This window comes from Macaca fascicularis, chromosome 7 (genome assembly GCF_037993035.2).
Source record: "Macaca fascicularis isolate 582-1 chromosome 7, T2T-MFA8v1.1".
Classification (NCBI taxonomy): domain Eukaryota; kingdom Metazoa; phylum Chordata; class Mammalia; order Primates; family Cercopithecidae; genus Macaca; species Macaca fascicularis.
This window is the reverse complement of record NC_088381.1, coordinates 98,373,904-98,386,319: the sequence shown is the minus strand read 5'-3', so window position 1 is coordinate 98,386,319 and position 12,416 is coordinate 98,373,904. Positions and strand designations below refer to the sequence as shown.

At 36.2% G+C, this 12,416-nt stretch overlaps 1 protein-coding gene and 1 long non-coding RNA gene across 10 annotated transcripts in view; one reads left to right on the top strand and one right to left on the bottom strand.

Annotated features, from left to right (window-relative positions):
- G2E3 (G2/M-phase specific E3 ubiquitin protein ligase) overlaps window positions 1-12,416 on the bottom strand; it is a 60,090-nt gene that overhangs the window by 40,079 nt on the left and 7,595 nt on the right. The gene's annotated exons all lie outside the window — the stretch shown is intronic.
- LOC135971951 (uncharacterized) overlaps window positions 6,762-12,416 on the top strand; it is a 127,074-nt gene continuing 121,419 nt past the window's right edge. The window contains exon 1 of the long non-coding RNA XR_010588393.1: window positions 6,762-6,885. This is a non-coding gene — a long non-coding RNA (uncharacterized lncRNA). The remainder of the gene's footprint in view (window positions 6,886-12,416) is intronic.

The window sequence follows — 12,416 nt, the reverse complement described above, 5'->3', positions numbered from 1 at the left end:
AAACCCCGTTTCTACTAAAAATACAAAAAGTTAGCAGGGCGTAGTGGCATGCGCCTGTAATCCCAGCTACTTGGGAGGCTGAGGCAGGAGAATTGCTTGAATTCGGGAGGTGGAGGTTGCAGTGAGCCAAGATCACATCACTGCACTCTAGCTTTGGCAACAAGAGTGAAACTCCGTCTCAAAAACAACAACAAAAAACAAAAACAATCCTTGATTAGTCTATACCATATTTGTGGCTGTTGCATTTGCCAGGATTCTATATAGGACTGCAGGCACCTGACTGTCTCATTACCTCTTCTAGTACAGTGGTGCTCAACCATTTACATACTGAAAGACACTGGTCTGTCCCTATCTCTTCACTCCCCACTAGTTAAACAAATAAAAATACTTACAATCATTACTGAAATATAACTTTTTTCTAAAAGATCAAAGAAAGGAAGACTGACATCTTAATAACATTAATGTTTCACTTTACCAAGTGTATATGAACATTTCTAGCCTACTAGAAATGTTAATGAAATTTAAGTATAATGTATGTGCAATCTCTTGGTATTTAAGTGGAAAAGAATAAACATCTTAATGCCACTAGGTAAATATAACCTCATTTATAGTTGCAAAAACCAGTTCTCAGAAAGGTTAAACACCTGTCCAAGGTCAAGGAGTTAGTTGGTGGGAATACACTAATCCATAGCTGAGTGACTGCAGATTACACCATGGCACTTCACATGAAAATAATGAAAGAGCACAAAAATAATACAGAATATTATATATCAAAGAGTGAAAACGACAAATAAAAATTGTTATCAGATTTCATGAAATCTAAGACACCACAAAATGTAGGACACAGATTATTTTATGAAGACTGATTAACCAAATTAAACTGATACAATGCTTCCTTACAATCAGAATTTATATTTCATACTGACTGTAAAAAGTGTTTCGGATTTAAACATAGATTCGCTCATATGCATTTCCATGTTTTCCTAAAGTCATAGTCCAAATTTCTTAAATGGCTTTGACTCTAAGCCTTCAATATTTTTTTATTCCTTACAAAATCATAGTCTATGCCATCAAGATTGGTATTCTTAAAAGAATGTATAAAACAACTAAGAGCCCAGTTTTAAGGGGGCTTTGGAGTTAAGTAGGTCTAGACTACTATTTTTCCTAGCTCCACTCCACAACTATTAATGTAGGGTTAAAGGAGCACTCCTTTATTGTCTCTTGGATTTTTTTTTTTCTTTCTCTTCTTTCTTTTAGAGGCACTAGTAATTCTCTACAGGTATATGATGGCGCTTTTGATGTTTATACATTTTCAAACAATAACTGCAGAACTGCCTTAAGTGAACAAACTGATTGAGGATCACAAGCTATAGAACATCATTTTAAACATGCTGATACATCTAAGACCAGTTCTCAATAAAACTCAGAAACAGATCCATATTTTTCCAGTCATTTTCAACAAAGACACCAAAGCAATTCAACGAAGGAAGATAAAATCTTTTAAACAAATGGTACTAGAAAAACTGAATACCCATATGGAAAGAAGTGTGTGTGTAGAAGGGGTGAATCCATCTTAAAATTGATAATATAATAGGAAGATAAAATGCCTCCTCTTAAAGGACTTCTCTACAATTCAACCTTTGGTGATGAATTCAACGTATCATAAATCAATCCATACACATGAATTTATTGCAGAAAATTCCATAAACACACAATAGTACTTCACTTAGAGTAAACATAAAAAGTTTAATTTATAAAGGATGTTTTAGTCATTCGACAACACAGATTTACGTCTACACTGTCATTCAATCTAGACACCACAAAATGTAGGGCATTTAAATTTTACCTAAATGCTATCCTTCTCCAAAATCCTGTACGAAATCTACTGTAACTCCGTTTGGTAAGAAGCCCTGTGGTTCCTCTCCTTTGCACTCTCTCTCACTGGAGTGGGTCAATAAATTTAATTTTATCAGACTACTGGTTTATCCCTGGTGGTGTTAGGCTGACTGGGCTAGGATGAGACAAAGAATAACACAAATGGCACAAAATGAACAATTAATGAATCTAGATAAAGGATATATAGGAGTTCCTTATGCTATTCTTACAACTTTTCTCTAAGCTTGAAATTATAACAATATCAAGTTACCTAAAAGTTGAATATTCTAAAGGCAATCCATAATTCATACTTTTGATCAGTTCACATTAGCCTTCTTCCTAATACCTAGTATGTGCAATATAACTTTTGTTTCTAACTATGAATGAGGATCACTTTATTTCAAACAAGTCTCCAAAACAAAACCTTAGCAAAAAATACTATTTACGTATTTTAGAGTTGAATTTTATAATTTGTTTTAGATGTTTTCCTTCAAGAATATGAATTTTAAGACTTCCCAAGTAGAATTTTAAAAAAATGGTATCTAAGTGTATATTTTAATAACAGTCCAAGTCTTAATAACAGATTGGGCTTTAGAAACAAAATAAAACCATTCCCTTCCCTGGAAAATCAACAATTTAATTAATACCTTCTGTCAAAAAGTATTCTGAGTGTCCTCCACTGCTTACCTCTACTTGATCAGTCAGTGATACACTTTCATACTTCTTCCTTCAAAAGGTAGGGCCTGCCCCTCTCCTTGATTGTAGATGTGCTTAGTGCTTGCTAACTTGCTTCAACCAAAAAGACTGTGGCAGAAATGACAATGTCATAAAAGGCATTGTGACTTCCTCCTCACTATCATGGATCATATGCTATGGAGGAAGACAGCTGCCGTGTCATAAAAATGGCATACACCATGGAGACATCCAGTTGGTAAGGAATGGAGGCATTCTACCTTCTGTCATGTGAATAAACCATGTTAGAAGTGAATCCTCTAGCCTCAATCAAGCCTTCATACGACTGCAGTTTGGCTAACAGCCTGAGAGCAACTTCATACAAGACCCTAAGCCAGAACCACACAGCAAAGCAACTCCCAAATTCCCGATCAAAAGAAACTATCAGTAATTAAATGTTTATTATTTAAAACCAGCAAGTTCTGGAGTTATCTGGAGTTATTTGTTACATGACAACAGATAACTAATACAAAAAAGTAAGTCAAATTCCTTCTCATTCCAGCCAGAATTTATTCAAACGGCTAACATTTGAATAAATAAACAGATCCTAACCACCCAACATTTTTTTCCTCTTTTTTTTTTTTTTTTTTGAGACAAAGTCTCGTTCTGTTGCCAGGCTGGAGTGCAGTGACACAATCTCGGCTTACTGCAACCTCCACCTCCTGGGTTCAAGTGATTGTTCTGCCTTAGCCTCCCAAGTAGCTGGGACTACAGGCGTGCCCCACCACACCCAGCTAATTTTTGTATTTTTAGTAGAGACAGGGTTTCATCATGTTGGCCAGGATGGTCTCAATCTCTTGACCTCATGATCTGCCTGCCTCAGCCTCCCAAAGTGCTGGGATTACAGGCGTGAGCCACCGTGCCTGGCCCCATCCAACATTTTCTAAAGTGCCTAATCTTACTGAAAAAGGTGACATTGAATATACAGAAAACATGCTGGAATCAGGCACTTGAAAGAGAAATAGATTGATTTTTTTAATCTAGCATTTTTAAGAAATGAACATTCTTGCTATAGAAATGACTTTATTTAAATCACTAATCAGAAAGGTTCAACTTAGTCTGTGCATTGCATTATTTGATGTACTCTAAATTCTTTCTCTTTACAACTCAGAAATGTTGTCTTTGGATGTCCTATACATAGCAAAGAATTAATTTTTCTGATTCAGCACTGCATAATAAAACATGATGCTTGTCAGATGCAGTTTGCAAACATTTTCTCCTATTCTGTAAGTTGTCTGTTTACTCCGTTGGTAGTTTCTTCTGCTGTGCAGAAACTCTTAAGTTTAACTAGATCCCACTTGTCAACTTTTGCGTTTGTTATGATTGGTTTTGGAGTCCTTGTCATGAAATCTTTGCCCATTCCTATTCCAGGATGATACTGCCTAGGTTGTCTTCCAGGGTTTTTATAGTTTTGGGTTTTACATTTAAGTCTTTAATCCATCTTGAGTTGGTTTTTGTGCATCGTGTTAGGAAGGGGTCCAGCTTCAATCTTCTGCATATGGCTAGCCAGTTATCCCAGCACCATTTAATAAAGAGGGAGTCTTTTCCCTATTGCTTGTTTATTGTCAGTTTTGTCAAAGATCAGACGGTCGCAGATGTGCGGCCTCATTTCTGGGCTCTCTATTGTGTTCCACTGGTTGATGTGTCTGTTTCTGTACCAGTACTATGCTGTTTTGGTTACTGTAGCCTTGTAGTATAGTTTGAAGATGGGTAATGTGATGCCTCCAGCTTTGTTCTTTTTGCTTAGGATTGCCTTGGCTATTTGCGCTCTTTTTTGGTTTCATATGAATTTTAAAACAGCTTTTTCTAGTTTTGTGAAGAATGTTATTGGTAGTTTGATAGGAATAGCAGTGAATCTGTACATTGTTCTGGGCAGTATAGCCATTTTAATGGTATTGATTCTTCCTATCCATGAACATGGGATGTTTTTCCATTTGTTTGTGTTTTCTCTGATTTCTTTGAGCAGTGCTTTGTAATTCTCACTGTAGAGATCTTTCACCTCCCTTGTTAGCTGTATTCCTAGGTAATTCATTCTTTCTGCAGCCACTGTGAACGGGATTGCCTTTCTGATTTGGCTCTAGGTTTGGCTGTTTTTGGTGTATAGGAATGCTAGTGATTTTTGAATGCTGATTTTGCATCCTGCAACTTTGCTGAAGTTGTTTATCAGCTGGAAAAGCTTTTGGGCCAAGACTAAGGGGTTTTCTAGATACAGAATCATGTCATCTGCGGAGATAGTTTGACTTCCTCTCTTCCTATTTGGATGCCCTTTATTTCTTTCTCTTGCCTGATTGCTCTGGCTAGGACTCCCAACACTATGTTGAAGTGGTGAGAGAGAGTATCCTTGTCTTGTGTTGGTTTTCAAGAGGAATGCTTCTAGCTTTTGCCCATTCCGTATAATGTTGGCTGTGGGTCTGTCACAGATGGCTCTCATTATTTTGAGGCATGTTCCTTCAATACTTAGTTTATTGAGAGTTTTTAACATGAAGGGGTGTTGAATTTCATCAAAAGCATTTATAAGGAACTTTAATTTACAAGAGAAAAACAACCCCATTAAAAAGTGGCCGAAGGATATAAGCAGATACTTCTCAAAAGAAGACATATACGTGGCCAACAAGCATATGAAAAAAAGCTCAACATCACTAATCATTAGAGAAATGCAAATCAAAACCACAATGAGATACCATCTCACACCAGTCAGAATGGCTACTATCACAAAGTCAAAAAATAACAGATGCGGGTAAGGTTGTGGAGAAAAGGAAACACTTGTATGCTGTTGGTGGGAGTGTAAATTAGTTCAACACTGTGGAAAGCAGTATGGCAATTCCTCAAAGAGCTAAAAGCAGAACTACCATTTTACAAAACAATCTCATTACTGGGTATATAGCCAGGGGACTATAAATCATTCTACCATAAAGATATATGCACACGAATGTTTACTGCACCACTATTCACAATAGCAAAGACATGGAATCAGCCTAAATGCTCATCAATGACAGAACAGATAAAGAAAATGTGGTACAAATACACCATAAAATGTTGCGCAGCCATAAAAAAGAATAAGATCATGTCTTTTGCAGGAACATGGATGGAGCCCGAGGCTATCATCCTTAGAACAGTAACACAGGAACAAAAAACCAAATATCGCATGTTATCACTTGTAAGTGGGAGCTACATGTTAAGAACTCATGAACACAAAGAAGGAAACAAGAGACATGGCATCTACCTGATGCAGGAGGGTGGGAGGAGGGCGAGGAGCAGCAAAGATAACTATTGGCTATTGGGATTAAAACTTGGGTGATGAAATAGTATGTGCAACAAATCCCTGTGACATGTTGTTTACCTATGTAACAAACCTTCACATGTACCCCCAAACCTAAAAACAAAAATGAACTGTATTTTATTTACTACAAATGCATGAAGGATCCTGGTCTGTATCCTGCACTGGGGAATAAAACTGCTCCAAAGGATGTCATTGAGGCAATTGACCAAAACAATATATTGTTGAAAGTATTTTATTTATGCTAAATTTCCTGAAATTGGTATCCATACTTAGGTTATTCAGTAGACTATCGCTGTTCTTAGGAAATACTGAAGTATTAAGGGGTAGGGGGACCAGACATATGCAACCTACTCTCCAACGGTTCAGAAAAGGGAAAGTACATGCAAATGTACAACACTGCAGAATGATAAAGTGAATGTGGAAAATAATAAAAAGTGGTTAATCTAGGTAAGGACATATGTAGTTCTTTGTACTTTTCTTGCAACTTTCCTGTAACTTTAGAATTATTTCAAAATAAAAAAGGTTTAAAAATAATTGAATTAAAAGTAATATAAAACATTCCCAAAAAATTCAAGATCACGACTAACCCAGTGTGATGGTTAATTTTATGTGTTATCTTTACCAGGCCACAGGATGCCCAGATAACTGGTTAAACTTACGTCTGGATGTGTCTGTGAGAGTGTTTCTGGAAAAGATCAGCATTTGAACTGGTGAATTAAGTAAAGCAGACGGCCATCCCCAGTGTGGGTAGACATTAGCTAGTCCACTGAGGGCCTGAATAAAACCAGAAGGCAGAAAAAGGTTAAATTTGCTCTCTGTCTGACTGCTTGAGGTAGGACATCAATCTTCTGTCCTTGGTGTTCCTGGTTTTCAGGCTTTCATATCGGAACTGGCACCTATACCATCAGCTCTTTGGCTCTAGACATTCAAACTACACCGCAGGACTTTCCTGGGTCTCCAGTTTGCAGACAATGGGGCTGTTCACACTACACAATCATGTGAGTCAGTACCTTATAAATTAATCAATCCTTCCCTCTCCTCTTCACACACACACACACACACACACACACACACACACACACACAAATGTATATCCTATTGTTTCTGTTTCTCTGGAGAACTGTGACTAATACACCCATGCTACCTCGGGATAGATAGTTAATACACTTTAGGTGCTCCTACAAATTTGGAGACAAAAAAAATACTCTTAAAGATTTGTTAGTAACTTGGGTTCACAGTAACAGCAAAGATAAAATTAGAAGAAAGACATTGAATGGTAGAGGTTAAAAGCTATTAGAATTTTTTTTTTCATGAATCAATTATTCACATTCTAGGAAATATATATATCTCAAAAATGTACATAAAAGCCAGGCACAGTGGTATGCACCTGTAGTCCCAGCTACTTGAGAGGCTGAAGCAGGAGGATTGCTTGAGCTCAGAAATTTGAGTTCACCTTGAGCGACACAGTGAGACCTCCATCAAAAAAAAAAAGTACATAAAACAACAGTATGATCTTCAATATTTTTTAACTATAAATTATTACAAAAAGTAGCATGGTATAGTAGAAAGAGGACTAGGGGCATTGAAGGTATGAAGTTTAGACTTTCCTTCGTGTTCTATATATTTTTTCCTGAGACCTCAGCCTCAATTTTACCATCCCTCAAGCTAGAAGCTAATTACAGGTTATTGTAAGAATTAGAAGCAACACATAAATGCCATGAGAGTACCTGGCAAATTTAGTCAATCATCGGTAGTTTTTCTTTTAATTAAAAAAAAAGGATAATATATCTTAACTGGGTTTATCTTAGAAATGTAACATTAGATATCATCTGAAAATTAAAGTAATACACCATGTTAATAAAATAAAGGGGAAAAAAGTATTATCATCTCAATAGATGCAGAAAGAGCATCTGACAAAATTCAACAACCAATCATGATAAAACTGTAAAACAAACCAGAAACAGACGGGAATTTTCTCAACCTAATAAAGGGCATCTACAAATGTGCATTAATTTCCACATTGTACTGCGAGGCAATCTCAACAGATACAAAAGGGCATCTGTCAAATGTCAATATCCAATCATAACAAAACTGTAAAGCAAACTGTGGGTAAAATAAATTTTTTCAACCTAGCAAAGGGAATCTACAAATGTTCACCTTAATCTCTGATTCAACAGTGTACTCCAAGGGAAAAGAAGACAAAACTGTGAAGGATGAAGTAAAACTGTTTTCACATATGGTCATCTACAAAGAAAATCCTACCAACACATTTACAAGAATAAGTGACTTTAACAAGTTCTAACGAAACAAGGCAAATCTGTATAGCAGCAAGAATTAATCAGAAAATTAGAGAACAATTCTATTCGTAATGGGTAAAAACTTAGTAAAAGATGTGCAAAAAGACTACACTCTGAAAAGCTACAAAACATTGCTGAGAGAAATGAAAGACCAATCCCAACCAAAATCCCCAGCAGGTTTTTTTTTTTTTTTTTTAAAGAAACTGGCATGCTGATTCTAAAACCTACATAAAAATGCGAAGGCCTTGTAATAGCAAAAACGTTTTTAAAAAGAAAAAGTCAGTGGTCTCCAACTATGTGATTTCATGACTTCTTATAGAGCTACATTAATCAAGACAGACATATAGCTCAATAGAACACAAGGGAAAGGCCAGAAACAGACCCAGACAATTGCTTTTCAACAAAGATACCAAGGTAATTCACTGTATTCAAATGGTAGTCTATTCAATAAATAGTATTGAAATAACTTAATGTTTTGGGCAGAGGGTGGGGGAAGAACATTGACCTCATATATTAAAAGTTAATTCAAATTGGATCACAAGAAAAAAAACTTCTAAAAGAAAACATAGGGAAGATTCTTCATGATCTTGGGGTTTGGCAAAGATTTCTGAGGAAATTGAATCACAGAAAACACTGATGAATTAAACATCAAAATTAACAACTTTCTAATCAAAAGACATAGTTAAGCAAGGAAAAAGGCAAAACACAGATGGGGAATAAACATTGGCAAAACATATAACCTGACAAAGGATTTATATCCATAATGTATAAAGAATGCTTATAACTCAAACAGAAGACATCACAATAAAATGAACAAAATGGACAAAAGATCTGACCAGACACTTAAAAAAAAAAAAAAAAAACACAACATAGCCAACAAGCAAAAGAAAATATGAACATGACTGGTCATAAAGGAAATGCAAATTAAAATAGAAAAAAAAAACACTACAACACCCACAAGAATACTTAAGTCTCACAAAAAATGAACTCAAAATGAATTACAGTTCTAAATACAAAATGTAAACCTATAAAATGTAAACTATAAAAATTCTAGAAAAAACACACAGGAGAAAATTTCTGTGACTTTATGTTACATAAGATTTCTTAGATACAATACCAAAAGCACAAGACAAAAAAAGACAAACTACACTTAAAGTTAGTATCGTCTGCTCATCAAAAGACACTGTTAAGAGAATAAGACAAGCCTCAGACTGAGAAAGTTTTTGCAAATCATAATCTGATAAAGGACTTAGTTAGAGCCACAATATATTTTTTGAAAAACTCTTCAAATTCAGTAATACAGAACACATCAACAAAAATGGTGGAGCAAGGGGCTCTGCAGGTCTGTACCTCCCTAGAAACACAGAAAAACCTGGCAAAAAACTCACACTCAACAAGGTCTCAACAAAGAGAGAATGTCAATAAAGCAGCAGAAATGATAAGGAAATAGAAATTCTGCAGCTGTAAAGTATAATAACTGAAATAATAAATTCATTACAGAGGTTTAACAGTACGTTTGAGCAGTCAGGAGAAAGAATCAGTGAACTTGAAGACAGGTTAGTTGAAATTATCCAGTCTGAAGAGCAGGAAGGAAAAAAAGGAAAAAGAAACAGAGCCCAAGAGACTACGAGATACTATCAAGCATACCAATATATGCTTAATAGGAGTCCAAGAAGGACCACAGAAAGTGGAACAGAAAGAATGTTTGAAGAAATAATAGCCAAAACCTTCCCAAATTTCATGTAAGACTGAAATCTATACATGTAAGACTTCAATCTATACATTCTTTTAAGAAGCTCAAGATCTTTAATCAGGACAAATTCTAGGAGTTCCACATTGAGACACAGTATAGTCCAACTGACAAAAATAAAGACAAAGAATCTTGAAAGCAGCAAGAAAGAAGTGATTAACACATACAAAATATCCCCAATAAGATTAAGAGCCAATTTCTCATTAGAAACCATAGAGTTCCAGAAGACAGTGAGATGACATATTTAAAGTGCTGAAAGACAGGAAAAAAACCCAAACCTGTCAGCAAAGAATCCTATCTGCAGCAAAACTATGTTTCAATAGTGAAGATCAGTACACATACTCACATGGGAGGCAGGCAAGTAAACAAATATTTCACCCACATGCGGTGTAGTCTTATAGAGGTGGTGATATTATAACGTAATTGTGAAAGATAAATATGCTGAGCAGACAACGCAGAAAAAGCATTCTAAGTAGAGTGTGTGCAAAGGCACAACAGCGTGTGAAAGCCTGGGATGTCAGGGGAATGTCAGGAATTTCTTCTGGAAGTTGCTCTTGCTGATTCTGCCATTTGGTTGGATTATATAAAACTCCTTGGATTGGATAATCAGACAGTAATATAATTCCCCCCTTCACCAGCTTGTCCTAACTCTGACCCAGTGGGCAGCTCTTATTCCAGTCCTAGCCCCTTCCACTGACCAAGTCAGGCTCTAAATAACCAGCCCAATCCAAACTACCCTTCTTAAAGCAGGTGGCATCTTTTTTACTACGGTTCAGGCAATAAACGCTATTCTGTCACAGCTGCCACATGACCAGGTCTTCTCCCGTCTAAAAAAATAAGGCCTTAGTTATATCTTAACAGGACAATGTATCTGCTACCTTATGTGACAGAGCAATTAAACTCTAAGATTCTAGACAGGACCCACGCAGAGGAACATGGTAGAAAGAACACCACACTTGAATCATACATTTTGTGTTTGAACTCCTGGCTCTGCCTTGGGTCCAATGGAGATGATAATACTTACCTATTAGGGTTCTTACACGCAAAGTAGAAGAAGTCATTTGATGGCGAAAAGGAAGGGTGAAAGGAACTCAGAAAGATCAGAAGTTTCTGAGATCAAGAAAGACCATAAAGTTTCTAGGTCCCTAACTGTTAATGGTGGTTATCCCTGGGAAGAGAGAATGGGTAGGGGCTTTTTCTTTTAATTCCTTATAAATTTTGGCATCGTTTGAATTTTTTTTACAATGAACAAAATTTTGTACTTAAAATTTATTTGGCACATATATTATACCTCAATAAAAAGTTTCTTAAAAGTTTACATTATATTCTTTGGAAAATCATCCAGGAGACAGATAAGGATGGCTGTTTCTCAGGTCTGGTAGACCTGGGGTCTAGGGTGAAAGGGAATCTTTTAGTAGATCTACTAGAGATGCTAATGGGATACCAGACAGTAACTCAAAGTCCTATGAGGAAATAAAAACACCAGTAAAGGTAACTACAGAAGCAAATATATAAGCCAGTAGTATTACTGCACTTTTGGTAATTCTCTTTTTTCTATATGATTTTTTTTTTTTTTTTTTTTGAGACGGAGTCTCGCTCTGCCGCCCAGGCTGGAGTGCAGTGGCCGGATCTCAGCTCACTGCAAGCTCCGCCTCCCAGGTTCACGCCATTCTCCTGCCTCAGCCTCCCAAGTAGCTGGGACTACAGGCGCCCGCCACCTCGCCCGGCTAGTTTTTTGTATTTTTTAGTAGAGACGGGGTTTCACCATGTTAGCCAGGATGGTCTCGATCTCCCGACCTCGTGATCCGCCCGTCTCGGCCTCCCAAAGTGCTGGGATTACAGGCTTGAGCCACCGCGCCCGGCCTCTTCTATATGATTTAAAAGAAAAACACGTAAAATAAATATAAAGCAATGTTATTGGGCACATTATGTATAAATGTAAAATGAGCAAAAAATATAAAAATGTAATTTGACACAATAACATTTAGGAAGAAGGATGAGATAAACAGAAGTGTAATTTTTGTATACTATGAAAGCTAAGTGGGTACCAATTCAAACTAGGTTGTTATAAGCTTAAGATATTAATTATAATCCCCAAGATAGCCACTAAGAATATAACTAAAAAATACGTGCAGAAAAGGTAATGAGAAGGGAATCAAAATGGTACACTACACAAATCAAGTAAACAAAAGGCAATAATGAAAGACATGAAGAACAGAAAAGATATGACATATAGAAAACAAATACTAAAATGGCAGAAATCCTTCCTTAACAGTAATTAAATGTAAATGAATTACACTCTTCAATTAAAAGGCAAAGGTTGACAGAATGAATTTTTTAAAAATCCATACATACACTATCTACTAGAGTCAAGCTATAGATCACAAAACACAAATAGATGGAAAGTAAAAGGACAGAATAAGATACTTCGTACAAACAGTAATCAAAAGTAAGCTTGGGTGTTTATACTAATATCAGACAA